This window comes from Buteo buteo, chromosome 15, assembly GCF_964188355.1.
Source record: "Buteo buteo chromosome 15, bButBut1.hap1.1, whole genome shotgun sequence".
In the NCBI taxonomy this organism is placed as follows: Eukaryota; Metazoa; Chordata; class Aves; order Accipitriformes; family Accipitridae; genus Buteo; species Buteo buteo.
Genome location: NC_134185.1, coordinates 11160960 through 11175995, shown reverse-complemented (window position 1 = coordinate 11175995; position 15036 = coordinate 11160960).

The window sequence follows — 15036 nt, the reverse complement described above, 5'->3', positions numbered from 1 at the left end:
ATCTATTCCCTGAGCCATGGCAAAATCCTCACCAGAAGCACAGGTGTCCTGTAGCCATCGTACCCCAAATGGAACTAAACTGCAGCAAGGCAGAGAGCCCTGAGTGCATCACCAGAAGCGCTGTGAGAACTACCCCAGGTAGTACAACCTGAGGAACGCAGCTCACCAAACACCTTTGCGCCTGAGACCAGACCACCACCACCAGTCACACTCTCTGCAAGCGGCGGGAACAGTGCTTTCCCAGGGCAGAGTTACAAAAATTAAAGAGGGAACTAAAATTCAGAGCTAGGGTTTGTGGCAAAAATTACAGGCTTGACAGGAACACTGGTTTCCCGGAATACCACAGCTTTTCCTGATGAGTCTTTCCCTGCTTGTACCCCGTCTTTACACCGCAGGGGCCGTGCCTCTGTCGTCTCTCCTCTTCCCAACCTTTCTTTGTACCACGGAGCTGCAAACTACCGTTTTCCTTGAAGTCTTTTAATTGGTGAAACACAGCAAATATCACCTGCCTGTGACTAGCCTGGAGCTTGCTGTGCTCTTTCAGACCTGAGGAGATACTCGTCTGTTCCGGAGCTCACCCCTCTTCCCCGGGTATTTCGGCTGGCGTGTAAAAGCAGCCGCCTCTCTGCAAACTTGATCCTACTCGCACTCCCAGACCCTTACAGCTACACCCCCACAAATGCTGTTACCGCTGCGGGATGCTCTTCTTACCTATAAAAAAAAGTCAATCTGTCTTTAGTCTGAATGAGGCCATGGAAGCGCAGGGTGGTCCGGGCGGGGAGGGACCCCACGAGGTCTCCAGCCCGACCTCCTCCTCACAGCCGGCTCAGCTGTCAGATGGGTGGCTTTTAAGGATGCTGCCCCGCAGTAGGATGAGTCTGAGCTTTAAAGAAGGAAAACAAAGGCAGAAGTGCTTTAAAGAGCTTTTTGTGTGTGCAGTTGTTGCACAACCAGGGCGTCGTGTCTGTGTAGGCCCACGGTCAAATTAATACATCTCACTTTTTCTCTCCCTGTTGGGTCCATACCTGGAAGGAAAAACAAAAGTTCCATCCAATTCTCTCCAGCCAACCCGTATTAATGTTGATGTAGACTGAGTCGCCTAGATATGACCGTTGGATTCTCCTAATTAACAAAAGTCCCATCCAATTCTCTCTGGCCAACCCTTACTAATGTTGATGGAGACTGAGTTGCCTAGATATGACTGTTGGATTCTCCTAATTGAAATACTGCTTTCAGACCTCCTATCCCATGTCCTACATGCATATTCAGTTGCGTCTCAGAGGAAAGATCCTATCTCCTCAGAAACTGTTTTTTTATTTTTCTGGATTTATTTCCTTGGAACTTCAAAACCACAAATATATTACAGAAGCATTACCAAGAATCCAAAGGCTTTAAACGCTTTGTGTTTTATTGTCTGAGGCATTTTCTTTTCCTGGAGTTCCTGATGTGAGTACTTATGGCCCTTGAATGCCATCAAGTGGTGGAAAGGCAGGGCATCTCCCAGCCTGCTGATAAACTGCCTCCAGCCACGGCAAGTTCACACGTAATGTTATTTTTACATTAACAGCATATCATACTTGTGCCCTATTTGTAGTGAAATCAGAAACCGTAAAAATATATTTTATATGGCAGGTCACAGCAACAGAAAAGCCATCTGGTGTTTCACAGTTCTTTAAAATGTGAGACAGAAATATACTCTATTTATAATTTGAATTTGTCTAGCTTTAAAGCTCAAGCTTTAAACAACTTTAAGCTTTAAACAACTGCAAGGGCTGGCTCTTTCATCTTCATCACAATTTTTTTCAGCAGAATTTTCTCTTGGGATTTGCTAGATCAGGAGAGCTAAAATGTGAGCTCAGGTGGAGAAAGACTGCTTTGTTAACCATTTTCATGCAGAGCTTTGGAATAACTGGGTATTTCAGGAACTTGACACCCAAAGATTGCAAAATATGCCTTGTTGAGAGTACATTGTTACTTAAGCAGCTACTTTCTGACTTTCCTATGGTGTGGATTCAGTAAGGCTTTGATTCTATGCAATTACAAAAACAGAGACTGCAGGTAACAAGCAGCTCTGTCAGTTCAGCCTGTCCAATAAACAGCAGGTTTGTCTGGAAGTTAAAAATATATGCTATTTTTTGAAAAGTTTGTTTTTGATAAAAAAGAACCAAACAAGAAATATACAGAATAAGCACAGTTCTTCAAACAGTTATCATTGCTCAGTTCTTAAACCACAATTTAAAAGTCAGGTTTTCACCTTTTTCTCTGCCCACCCAGTCTCTGCTTTTCCCCAGCCCTGCCACTTAATGGTGGCAATATAGAATGAGCAAAGACGTAAATGGCCAGAAAACAGAAAGCAACAATTAAAAAACCACCCCAAAACAACGACAACAAAAGAGTAATTCCTTATTTGCTTATTTCTTCTTACAAAGAAGAACATCTTTGTTTTTATATCTCTGCAAAAAATTTGATTTTCAGTCTTTTAAAACTCACATCATTTGGGGCAAATTTTCCTATTTAAAATATTTTCTGCCCAGTCGCTTCTGCTTTTCAGTGAGGTTCATGTCAAATTATGATTTCTTGCCCTCCAGCAAGATTCCCCACTTGTACCCTGAGCTGGGACCACTTATGCTGCCTGGTGCTAGACCACCGATTTGAGAATGAGGGTCAGCCCTTCTCCTGAAGCCTCAGGCTCCTACGTGGACCCTTCCTCACCAATTGCCTTGAAAGGATTTGGAGCGCAGAGATGAATGGATGTTCACGCTGTTTGCACCTAACAGTTCCCCTCTCCTGGCTACTATGGGACAGGGCCAGGGGACATCCCCAGCTGCTTGGTCATTCATACTGGTGACCTGGTAGCACAGCCCATGACACTGTGTCGGTTTATGCCATCTAGCACAAATCCCAGACCTGGTTCAAGAGAGCATGTTGGGGACTCTTAGAGTACGACTCCAGTTTTGGAGGACAAGTTTGGAGGACAGAGAGATCCTGAGCAAGGACTTGTACTTTACTTGGCTGAGTGTCTGTACCTTTTGTGTACAAGTCCTGGGCTTCTAGAGTGTAGTACTCAACTATCTCCTGAATCCCAGACAGTTTATAATTATGTTTCACATTGGCTTTAATGGCTACTCAGTCCTTAGCTGTTGCGGTGAGGCACAGAATGGTGCCTACTCCTGTTTTCATTTCAGTCTGAGTGTTTAAACAACTTGCATGTTTGGGACGACCGCTGTGGGATGGGGACTATGGGATCAGCTATACCACTGCCATACGTAGGGATAATTTTCAGGGAAACTATTGCTATAACCGTGGCATGCATTTTGGGATTAACACTCCGAGTCTGCTTGTCTCCGGACACTAATCCCAGGAAAGAGGTATCACTCAGTTCTGTTGGTGTTACTTTTCTTTACCCTTTGCTTTGACAGGCATATTCCCAATGCCTTTTTCATCAAGATCCTGCATACACTTCTCTTGATGAGGCAAAGTGACACCTCTCTTTTATCTGCTGCATCTCTCAAGGAACAAAGTGCTCCTAGAAACCAGGAGTCATAGCAGTTTGCCAAGTGCTGAAAAATTAGCACATATCAAGCCTCAAAAGTTAAGAACCTAGTGTAAAAGTAATGAAATTATTAGCAGCAGTAGATTGTAAGTTTATTTGCCTGCTAGTTTTACAGCCTTTAGCAGTACCATATTTTCAGGCTTCCCTGCCTTCCTTGTACCCCCACATCTTGGAGGAAGGCACCCAAGTGGAGAGAGGCAGGTAGAGGCAGGCAGGGATGGACCGAACTGATTCAAGGAGCAGAGGGGGAATGTGACTTCTACACTAAGTTAATCCTGACACAGGTACCGTTTGCATGGGTGTTTGTGCCTGCCTGCACGGTACCCTGCAGTCATTGCCACATGTCCTGCTGGTGCTCAGGACGGCGGCGATGTCAGCAGGCAGCACAGATCTCTGGTCCCAGCAAAGCTGGTCCCCGTTCATGCCCTACACCTGCTTTTCTGTCAGTCCTGCACGATCAGAGGCTGTGGCTCTCACGTCTGAAGAAACTGATGGGTACGTTGTGCAGCTACGTTGGGACCTGTGCTACCCTAGTGCCACACAAGCACCTTTTCAGCCTTGCAACAGGGCTTCTGCCTGGAGCCTCTCCTGGTATTTCTGAGCCTGGGTAGTGTTGCACTGTTTGATGTGTTCCTCTCTATTTGCACGTAGTGTAAAGTCTTGTTTCCAGCAGCACGGGAACAAGTTTGGATGCTGGGTAGAGATAATTTCCTCACAAAACATCCCCAGTTTCACTAGGACCTATCCTTACAGTTCTGTCTCACTTTGTTTTCTGTCATGGGGCTGCAAATATTCCTGTTGACAGACCGTGTCTGTCTGCTGGCTCCTCTCTATTTCGCAGCAGCATATCCCATGTCTGCCAGCAGATGCCATCAAAACTAATCAAACGTGAGAAGCTAAAGGTTCACAAGGGGAGGACAGACCTGCTTCTTTTCTGCGCTCTCCTCTCTTCCCCACAACAAGACAGAAAGGGGAAGGAGTGATTAAAGAATAGACTAAAAATAATTCAAAGAACATGTAAGTTTGATGTCTTCGGGCTGACCGCATACAATTAAACAAGTATGGAAAGTACTAGTCAAAGCCACCTCTGTGTAATTAACAACTATCACAGAGAATTAAAGGAGCGTGGGGAGGCTTAATGTGCCTGCATTTAGAAAAGTGCAAACAGGGCTTGAATATTATAAATCCTAAAAAGAAAAACCTTCTACAGGCCCAGCCAGACTAACTCTGACACCTGAGAAGATGTAGGACACACTTTTAAGCAATCAGTCTGTATACACCTCCTCAAGTAAAAAGAAATAGTCAGCATAGATTTGTTGAAAATAAATTGTGTCAAAGAAAACTAGTTTCATTCTTTGACAGGATAATGGCCTACTCTATGAGGGGAAGTGAGAAATGTAATTTACCTTGCATTTAAGTCAAACTTCTGGTACAGCTGTTGGATATATTTTCAAATCATGTCTGGGTCTAGAGAAAATTCTAATTCCTAGATGAATGCACAACTAGCTGAAAAACTGTGCTTATAAATAATTTTCAAGGATTCACTGTCAAAGAAGGAGGACTTTGCAAATGCAGTCCTGTGGGACAAGATCTGAGGGCAGCTCTAATCATTATTTTTATTGATGACTTAGATGATAAACTAGACAGGATATTTGCAGAGTTTGCAGATGACATCAAGTGGTCAGTGGTTTTAGGTACCTTGGAGGAGAAAAATTTGCACTGATTTTGATAAATTGGGCAAATGTTCCAAAATCAAGGAAATGAAATAAAAACAAAGGCAAGTGAAAGCGCAACACTTAGGAAGTCTAATGCAAAGCACGTATTTAAAAATAATTATCTATATAAAAGCATTGCAGCAACAGAATAGAAGCCTCTTGTCACAAGCTGCACGGAGTAAAATTGTCATTGCTGACTCAAAAAAAGTCAAATGACACCTTGTACTGAATTAGCTGGACAGGAGTCTGTAAGAGAAAAAGGTATTTACTTGGCTCTGTTCAGCTCTGGGGGAGAAGGCATTTGTGGGCAGACGGTGTCTCATCAGCTGCTCTTTTGTGGACCTTTTCCATTATTATGGCAATGCAACTCAGCTGTTCTCCTGAAGACTTGTGGTGGTGAATTATCTGAATACATAGCTGGGGTGGATAGATAGCAGATAAAAAACTGGGACTGCAAAGCAATCCCAATCCAGCAGGAGAAAGAAGTCTGACTCCAGTCAGTGCAGAGCTGAGGCTCCACCCTGGTGGTTTGGGAATGCTCTTGGGAACCAGGAGCTTTAAATGTCAGTAGGCTAAAGAGAGTCAGCATCGGAGACCCCCAGGACTGAGGGGGTCTGAACCCCACAGGACAATAAGCCAAATCAGATTACACCTTCCCTATAGAAGATGAGTTTGACAGAGTTCGGTCCATCAAGGATGGATGGGAGAAATTCCATGAGAAGTTACTGTTTTGCGGCTGCCTGTTAAATTTTTAACTAGGAAACTTTTCCTGTTGCCTTACTGGAAAGTGCATCAATACCCTTGTTTAGAAATCATCTGCAGAGCTTCTCCAACAAATGCCACCTGTTGATGCTCTACTGCAATGCAAACAAATGGAAACTTTAGGTGACACTTCATGAAGTCATTTGCTTTCCTGTTGCTTCTACAGCCACAAATGAAGCCTTGACTTTGATTTTCTGGACTCTGCCAGTTTTGAAAACATGTTTTCAGAGTGTTTCTACCACTTGCTTCATGGAAACTCTTTTCAAGGAATTGTTAAGATCCAACATTATACATTAGTGATTTAACACTGAGGCTAATTGGGAAGACTGCTGTTTCAAGATGCCCAAAGCTGACGGCCATACTGCTGGTTTGTATTGAAGATCTCCTGAAACAGATTCCTTTGTCTAACTTTTCTCCAAGGGAGGAATTAAATATTTGGAAATGGACTTCAGGAAACATGATCATTCTAGTCTGTCTTTGATGTCCTTTTAAAGTCCCACTGGTTGCAGCTGCCACTGTACTGTGCAGCCATGTAGGAGGAAAAGGAGAATGTATATAGTTGCATTAATGCTATGTTACATAAATTATTAAATCACTGAACTTTAAACTGCTCAAGAGGAGATGTTTGACCTCTTAAGCTATCCCTGCATCAGGAATGCTAACCTGGAGAAGGGAGGTGGGGAACACATGTAGGAGCTTCAGCTGTGCCAGCTGAACTCGTCACCCAAAATCAGTCAGTGCTCTCTTTCCATAGTCAGTGCCTGCCAGGGACATTTGAGAATGCCACCTGAGGATAAATGGCTATTTTATATACAGGGCTTATATACTTCACTGAAAAGCAACTTTTTCATGCATATATGTGAGGCATATGAAAAGCGATTGGCTGTAAAGCCTAGAGCTCAGAGATATGCATAACAGATCTCTCTTGCTGCTAAGGGTCATTTCTTTTTCTGGTAAACACATGCTTGTTTAAGTGGTGTGCTTCTTGGAATACTTCTCTCCTCAGCTAAGAGTTGCTGAAGACTATTCTGATAGTTAAATGTACGCTGTATGGGGCATTTCATACTTGTAAGTACTTCTTGTAATAGGCACTCAACTAAAGAGGAATAAAAAGAAAGTGTGTCATTCTGAACTACTTACTGAATATAGGCTGGGTTCTTCTACTTGTGGTGACTTGAGGGGAAGCCGATGGTCTTCTTTTTCACTTACAATTCATGGGTCTCAGGCTCCTCGTGCACCGAGATCTGCAGAAAAACAAGCATCTTAAGAAAAGGTAATTGTCTGTGCAGCAAGGCTTTGATACTGACCTTGACCTCTTCACTATTAGGTGTGAGAGTCATATTTTGTTCAAACTCTGCTCCTTGTTTGAGCTTTGTTGGAAACCACGTGAAATCCAATGGCTTTGGCATTGATGATGGAAAGTATTTCTCTTCACTAGGAGTAGAATTTGTTAAATCGCCTAGGAACTAGGGCTACCCCATAACCAGTGGAGAGAGACACATCCCTGTACAGGGGTCATTTGTGTCCTTGTGTAGTGAAGACTACATGCGTAGCTCAGGTGTCTCATTTCCGAACGGCCCAACCTAGGTGAAACAAATCCCACCCGAGTGTTTCCTACAGCACCAGTCACTAACTGGTGAGATGAACCTCAAAATACTGCCACCATTATACATCATGATGGTAGAGCAGCATTCACCCTGTTGAGCCGTGCTCAGCTTGCTCGTTTGGGCTCTGCAGTGGCACTGCTGGCGCCTGAGGTGGAGAGGACACTGAGGAAGAAAAGGTGGTTCGTGGTGCCTCAAGGAGGAGGCTGATGGGTCAGGACATACAGACCACTGAGGAGCCCAGGAGGTAGACCCTGGGTGAGGGTGCAGGTAGGAGGTGATGGTGAGGACTGGTGTTAAATACCTTCTTTTGTAGTGCATGGTTTCCTGCACTGAACACCGAATGTCTTTCTACAGCCAAACTTTTGGGCTTGCTTCCCATATATTTTTGTGCAGCCAGTTTACTCAGCAAATATTAATATTAAGCAAATTTGAAATTTGCTTTCAGCAAATACTCTTATCAGAAGCTGGAGTATAAGTATTAGTGCCTTCTTCCATGGCTGAACTGAGCAGAAGAGGTCTCAGGGGGTCTGTGAAGCAATTGCAGCGAAGCAGCATTCTTCAGATTGGAAGCCTTAAAAACACATGACATTTTGAAGGAAACTTTTCTGACCATAATGTCCGAATAGCTGCAGTCTGTTTATGGGCAAGACATAAGCAGAATAGGAAGGAAGATTTGTCAGATGATAAGTGTTCAGAAGCTGCTGCAAAGAATAGTGCATTTTTTTTTCCTCTTTGTCTGTAGTAGAGGGAATGAAAAGCAACATGCCCCAATTGCAGCAAGGGAGATTCAGGTTAGATAGTGAATAAAGCTTTCTGTTGCTGAAAGAAATGAAGCAGGGAAATAGGCTGTCTGAGGAAGATGAGGCATCTCTATCACTGGAGGACTTTAAGAACAGATTGAACAAACATTTGTCAGAAGTGACATGGCTCTAGGTGACCCTGCCTTGAGGCTAGGGAATGGATGAAGCCCTTCCAGCCTTATGATCTGCTGTCTGTCTGAGATGGATTATCTACTATGGACAAGTCCGTTGGCATCAACACCACAGCAATGTGTTTGTCAGACTGTTAGACCACTGTGAGTACAAACAGCAAGCCTAACAAACAGCCATGAGTTTAATGCTTCATGTTTAATTGGGGTTAATTTCCTAAAATGAAGTGAGGGATTGGGGAATCTTTTTAGGAAGTGTATTTTAAGAGGTCTGATTGTAACACTTGCTGCTTCTAATATTGCAGACTGGGTCATACAGCACTGCAGTTTCTAAAGAACTTGGGGGGGGTTGTTGGTTATTTTTGAAATGTGAGTTATTCTTGGTTCAGGTAGGACCCGAGTGGTGTAAGACAGACCTGTGTGAATTACAGCACCTTCCTGACACCGCCCTGTGCACAGTGCCCCTTCCCCGTGTGCTGCCTGTGCTTCCCCTTCTGGCTCTCCCTGTCTTGCTGGGCTTTTAAACAGAGCCTCAGGTGACATGATATATGTCCCTTACAGGAGCCACATGGACCAAAGCTGTGTCCAAGGTGGTCAGCTGGCTGGGCAAGGGCCCTTCACGGTGTCTGGTCTGCTTCCATCCGCTCAGCATCTGCTTCCCACCATTTCCCATGGCATGTGAAATGCACGGTTTGGTCGCGGTGATGTAGGCAGCCTCCTCGGCTCTGGCTGGTTTTGTAGCCTTTGGCCACCAAAAGCTGTGCTCGACAGCATCAGGTGGGAAGTGACAACAGGGTCGGTGTTCCAGTGACCACTGTGATTGCTGGGATGGCAGAATGGTGGTAAAAATGGTGGTAAAATCAGCAAGCGTCATCATCATTACACCCTAGGTGTCAGTATATGTACATGTCTTAGAGAAAAACCAGGGCTCCAGAGTATGCCAGCATCGTATTTGCAAATGATGTTGTGTTTGAATTGTGGCAGTGACCGGTGGGACCTCAGTGTATAAAGAAGTTGCTCCTCCCGTGACTGCAATAACCACTTTTTCCTAATATAAGGCAGGGGGGATAGGAAACTGATGTGACCAGATTTCAGAGGAGAGCAATTACCTGTATCTGTATGGGGATTGAGGGAGGGACACTGGGGAGCTGCCACTACAAAGCTGGTGGCTGCTCTGGACCCAGGACCATGAAGATCCGCACCTTCAAATTAGTGGCCTAGCACTCTCCCAGATCAGAAATGTAGGGTAGTCCCAACAGGGTGCTTGTGATGTGTCCATAATAGTCAAGACGTAGTAGGTCTTCAACTCATGGCAAAAGCTCCGGGCAAGGGGCCGTACTTTTGGTGTGTGACAGACTGGCTGTTGCTGGTGTCGGTGCTGGGGCTGCAGCTCCTAAGATACCCTTGGGATATCTACAAGTACAGATGACAGAGAGCAATGTGGCATGACCCCACGTGCCTGGAGTGTGCAAGGATCTCCTGCCGCTTTTCTCTCCCTTCCTGAGCGGGTCGGGGAGGCTGACACAGCAAGAGCAGGAGCCTGTGGGAAGGCAGGAGCCTCCGACTGGAGACGAGATGAGGATGGGAACCTAGCAGGAGTGTTAAAACTGCCTGTGGGGTAGCTGCTGTGACTGATATTACCCTGTCTGTCCAGCAGTGTCCATGTGGTCATGACAACCTGACAGAGCAGTGAAGCCATGGTCCTGGAAATTAATCCCCCAACCGTGCTGCTCCTCAAAGCGCTGGTGCTTCTCTTTTGTGCAGCTGAGCAAACCAGGCATGATGCTGCAGCTCACATGGATTTATGGCTATTGCCAAGGCAAGGAGTTTCCACCATGTTTGCATTTCCTTTCTATAGACCAAAGGATGTTTTTATACAGTCCATTAGCAAATATTTTAACAACACACATACACTATCAGTTAAAAAAAACCAACAAAACCCACAAGGAAAATTGTGTTAACAAAGCCACATGTAGCACATGAACTTGTGAGCAGAGAAACTGTACTGCCTTGGCTGCAACAATTATTTTTAAGCCTTTTTTTTTTTTTTTTTTTTGGTGCAGAAACTTATTCTTATCTCCAGGTTTTCATGTCTTTTGCTTGGAATTAGGTGACCCATAAGACTGGCTTTGTTTGCATCCCTTTCCCCCTGCGTGGTTATGTATTCACTGCAAAAAGGCGGCTTTTCCTTCATCTGAATTTATATTCTTACCTTTATTTCCTTGGGTAGCCTTGCTGTTTCCAGCACCCTGTTGATCTACACGACTGTCTTGAAGAAGTAAAGTAGAAAGTACTTTTATGTGGCAAAGAAAGATCAAAGCAAGTGCTTAGCAGGAAAGAGAAGAAAACTATCTCTCCCTAGAAGATGGGTTGCTCACACAGAGTGTGTTTTTTAAAGACTTTATTTTAAAAAGGTCAAACTAGAAAACTCATTCTTGGATGACCGTGTTTCAGCGTTCAAGTGTGGACATGCAGTTGCCTACAGACAGGGCAGGAGTCCAAGCTCCCATTGGAGCCAGTGAGAATCTAGGTCTTACTCCGGTTGCCCACAGGTAGGCATCTAGTGGTACCTGAGGTGCCCTGAAGTGTCCTGCTGTTGCTTTGCAAAGGTACAGATCCGTGAGGACTGTGCCATGCCTGGGTGCAGGGGTCTCTTCCAGGATGAGATGAAACACAACCCCTGACTGCAAAGGCTGCGTTGAACAGATCTCTCTTGACTCTAATGGGAAGAGACAAACCCAGCACACATGTAGGTATTTCTCAGAATACATCTAAATTTGGGCGTCTTCATATGCAGCCAGATCCCGTCCTGTCTGTCTCCATTCCAGACGCTCTCTGATACCCCTCTTGTGCTCCCAATCTCAGCCTCGTTAGGCTGGGGGTATGATGCAGCCTTGACCATTTGGGATTTCAATTCATTTTGCATCTGCTGGCAAAGAGCAACTGAGCTCTATGCTCTCTCCTTTTTAAGCAGAGGGTTACGTGAAATAATCAGAACTTTCATTTTTGCCTTTAGAAAACAAAGCATTCATGAATTGGGCACCAAAAAGCTTTGGATCATTGAAATGTCTATACCCCAGGAAGCTAAGTACTACATTTCCTGTTCTAGCAAGAAAATGAGCTTCATGTAAGGTATATTGTAGCAATTAAGTTGTCAGGAATTAGAAAAATAAGTGGCAAAGCTGCTTTAGAGCCAATGAGAGGTCTTACAGTTATGGAAGCTTTTGATTTTTCCTGCACTTGTCAATCACCTTACATAAAATGGTAGATAGGTTAAAAAGATCATGAAATTGTGGCTTACCAGGAAAAATGAAAAGCCTGCTGTGAAGAGCTGTGTGCCTAACACACCTGGTGAGCAGTGAAAACAACATGTGTACTAAGTTGGTTAAAAGCCAGAAAACTACCATTGGAAAGTATTCAGTGTAAAGTAACGGGGAAGGTTAGAGCACAGAGGCAGTTCATCAATGTAAGTGAAGGCCTAAAGGAACAGATTCATCTCTGGAGCACCCCTGGCTGTTTCCTTCTACTTAGTTCAAAATGCCCTTTAAAAAAATACCATTTTTCTGCTGCTTTCAATGAACATTTTAAATGGGATTTGCCCGAGTTTTAGGCTTGTGTATGTTAATTTCTGATAATGCTTTGGCAAACTATATGTCTAACAAATGATGTTCGAAGCCTGTTTGTGAAGTAAACCTTCCTAATAAACAGAACTTTATAGTTAACTTAATTAATAAACAGCTTTCCTTTTTCAGCCCAAACTCCCCTCGGGTTCTGTAGCTCTGACACAGGCACTTGTTTGCACTGCAAAGCAAGCTGGGTGTTTAGGAGTGTTCCCGAAGGTGACTGCCTCACGCTCATCCTGAGAAATGGAAGTTTTCAGCTGTGGGTGCCGGGTGTGCAGCCGCTGCCTTCCCGCTGCCTGCCCTGGCGCAGGGCGGTGACATCCCTGACACCGACGTGCTCCTGGGGCTGGTGGCTGTGCTGGTGGGGTTGGTCGCTGGCTGCCTCTTCGAATCAAACTCTTCAGCGATGTTATAAAAAATACGTGATGCCAGCCGCAAGGGGGGAAACAAAGTCAAGCTCGGTGTGGGTAAAAGTGCTGTTTCTCTAGCTTATAGCACTTGAGAGAGCAGGATGCACAGCCCTGCATCCAGCTTCCCTGGGGTCCCCAGCCCCATGGCAAAGTCCATTTTAGCTGGATGAATGAGGAACAGGCTTTGGCAGGAGGTTTACTTCCATACCTCTGTTTTCCCCGCAACGTGTCATCTCCACTCTGCAATCGCACTCCTGGGCAGAGGAAGACAATACTTGACAACTGTGAATTAAACCCAGACTTGAGCTGTGTCGGTGTTCAAGGTGAGCGGAGCGTCCCTGACGAGTGCCGTGGGGGTGACAGCGCAGCGCGTGTCTGCTCTGTGACAGCCTAATATTGGGGCTGGGGCCGGGCAGCCCACCCCTGCCTCCTGCGCTACGGGGATGTGTGGGAGCACCAAATTACATCTGCCTCCAGCCGCTGGCCTGCCAAGAAGGCAAGACTCCTTATTAGAAAAGTATGCCTTTTAGCTCAGATGACAGCAGCCCCTGGTTTTCATGCTGCTGACAGTAGTTCTGTCCCTAATGGTGCACGTATTTATGTAAAAGCATAATACATTTCACCTGTCACTTCTTCATCTTGCTTAGCTTTTTCCCTGTCACTCTAATGACAGAAGTGTTGATCTCAGAGTACCACATAGTACAGAGTGCTCTTGCAGAGATATGGAATTGCTGAGAAATACAGGGAGGACATGTAGGGATCAAATCAGGAGGGCAAATCGACCCTCATCCTGGGCATGTTCTGCCTCTGCTGGTGTTCCACGTCCTGCTGCTCATGTTTGCTGTGGCTTTTGGTTAACTGTTTGGGGAACGCACATGGTAACCTATGTGCTGCTCCTGAAGTCAAACTGACCCATTGGATCTAAGGTCATAGTTCACAGTAAAGTATTAGTCCAACAGGATAAGGGGGAAAAGTGTGGAAGAAGGAGGAAATAGAGAGGTGGAATCAAGACAAGATCTCTCATCTAAAATAATCAGCATTTAGACATCATTGGTTATTGTAACTCTGAAAGGCAGATTTTAAGCCAAGTTTTCAAACAACCTACAGAAGTAGCTACAAATTTTATGCATCAAGAGTCTGATTCAAAGGCAGATGAAGACAGTACCAAGTTTACCACTGACTTGTGTGACTTTGGATCCAGTTCCCAAAATTTTATGGGTGTACAATACACAAAAAATTAACACGACGAGCAGATCACCAGGCTCCAGAACTTCTCAAAACTTTGTCCTCGTGAAACAATTCTCCTTTTGAAAATACCCAACAAGCTGTTTCTTCAATATAGAAATAACTGTCATCTCCAAAGGGAGTGCAATTGGCCCAGAGGACTGCCAGCCTTCATGTGCTGTTAGTCACCACCATTGACTCGGGGTGGCTGTGCTGTGAAAATCAGTAATGATCGATTTTTCCGAAGAAGGAGAAGAAAAGGAGCAAACAGGAATATGGAAAGAGGAGAGAGGGTATCAATTAGCCAGGAGAGCCCATGAGCTACTTCATACACTTTTAGGTGCCTGACTGCTGCTGAGTGCCACAGCTGCTCTTGATGGTTGCCACATGGCACATTTAAGGGTGAGCTAAGCCACCAGCTGTGACGGAAATTACTTTATCCCATACTTCTGCCCACTCGGAGGGTGGGGAGCAGCAAGGCCACTGGTCTGTGGCTGCTTTGGGGCTGTGGTGGCACCAGCTTGCTGTTCCTCAGCCTGGGGGCAGAAGGACCTTTGGTCTCTTCCATTGCATTTCCTCAGCTCTTCAAGCTGGGTCCTGAGCTGAGAAGTTGCTGTCACCGCAACAGACCCTTTAAAGACTGGTAAGACCTTGGCAGTGGTTGCTTTTGTGAACACTGGCAGCCGCTGTGTGAGGTGCCGGGAAGCCCAGCTACGGTGCTCGGGGGTTAATGGTGTCACTGCACGGTGGGTGTTACCAGCCCCTCTTTCGGTTTTGGCAAGGAAACCTTCTAATTGTCTTGGTGATGAGTAATGGCTGGCCTGTGCCTTGGCTCTCTGTGTGTGGGCTAGGGGTGGTCTCAGCGGTGCGTGCGCTGTCAGTACCTCCACTTTTATTTTGGTCAGAGGTGCCCCGGGTCCCCTGGGTGAAGGTGGAAGCAAGACGCCCCAGTTCTCAACCCCCTTCCTGCCCGTGGGCTCTGCATGCGTGGTAGGAAGGGGTATGGCCTCCTACCAGTCTTAATTAAAACCATGGATAACCCGCTCTTTAGCAAGGAGTGAAACTGCTGTAGTGAAAAATTAAAGGATTATGATCTGTGACTTGTGTGTATATGCAAGCATCGGACCAAGACAACCATGCTTAATTTTGCAATCCTAGATTAACTTCTGTGACCTAATTGGATTAATTTTGTCTTTCTGCCTGCTTCAGGATGA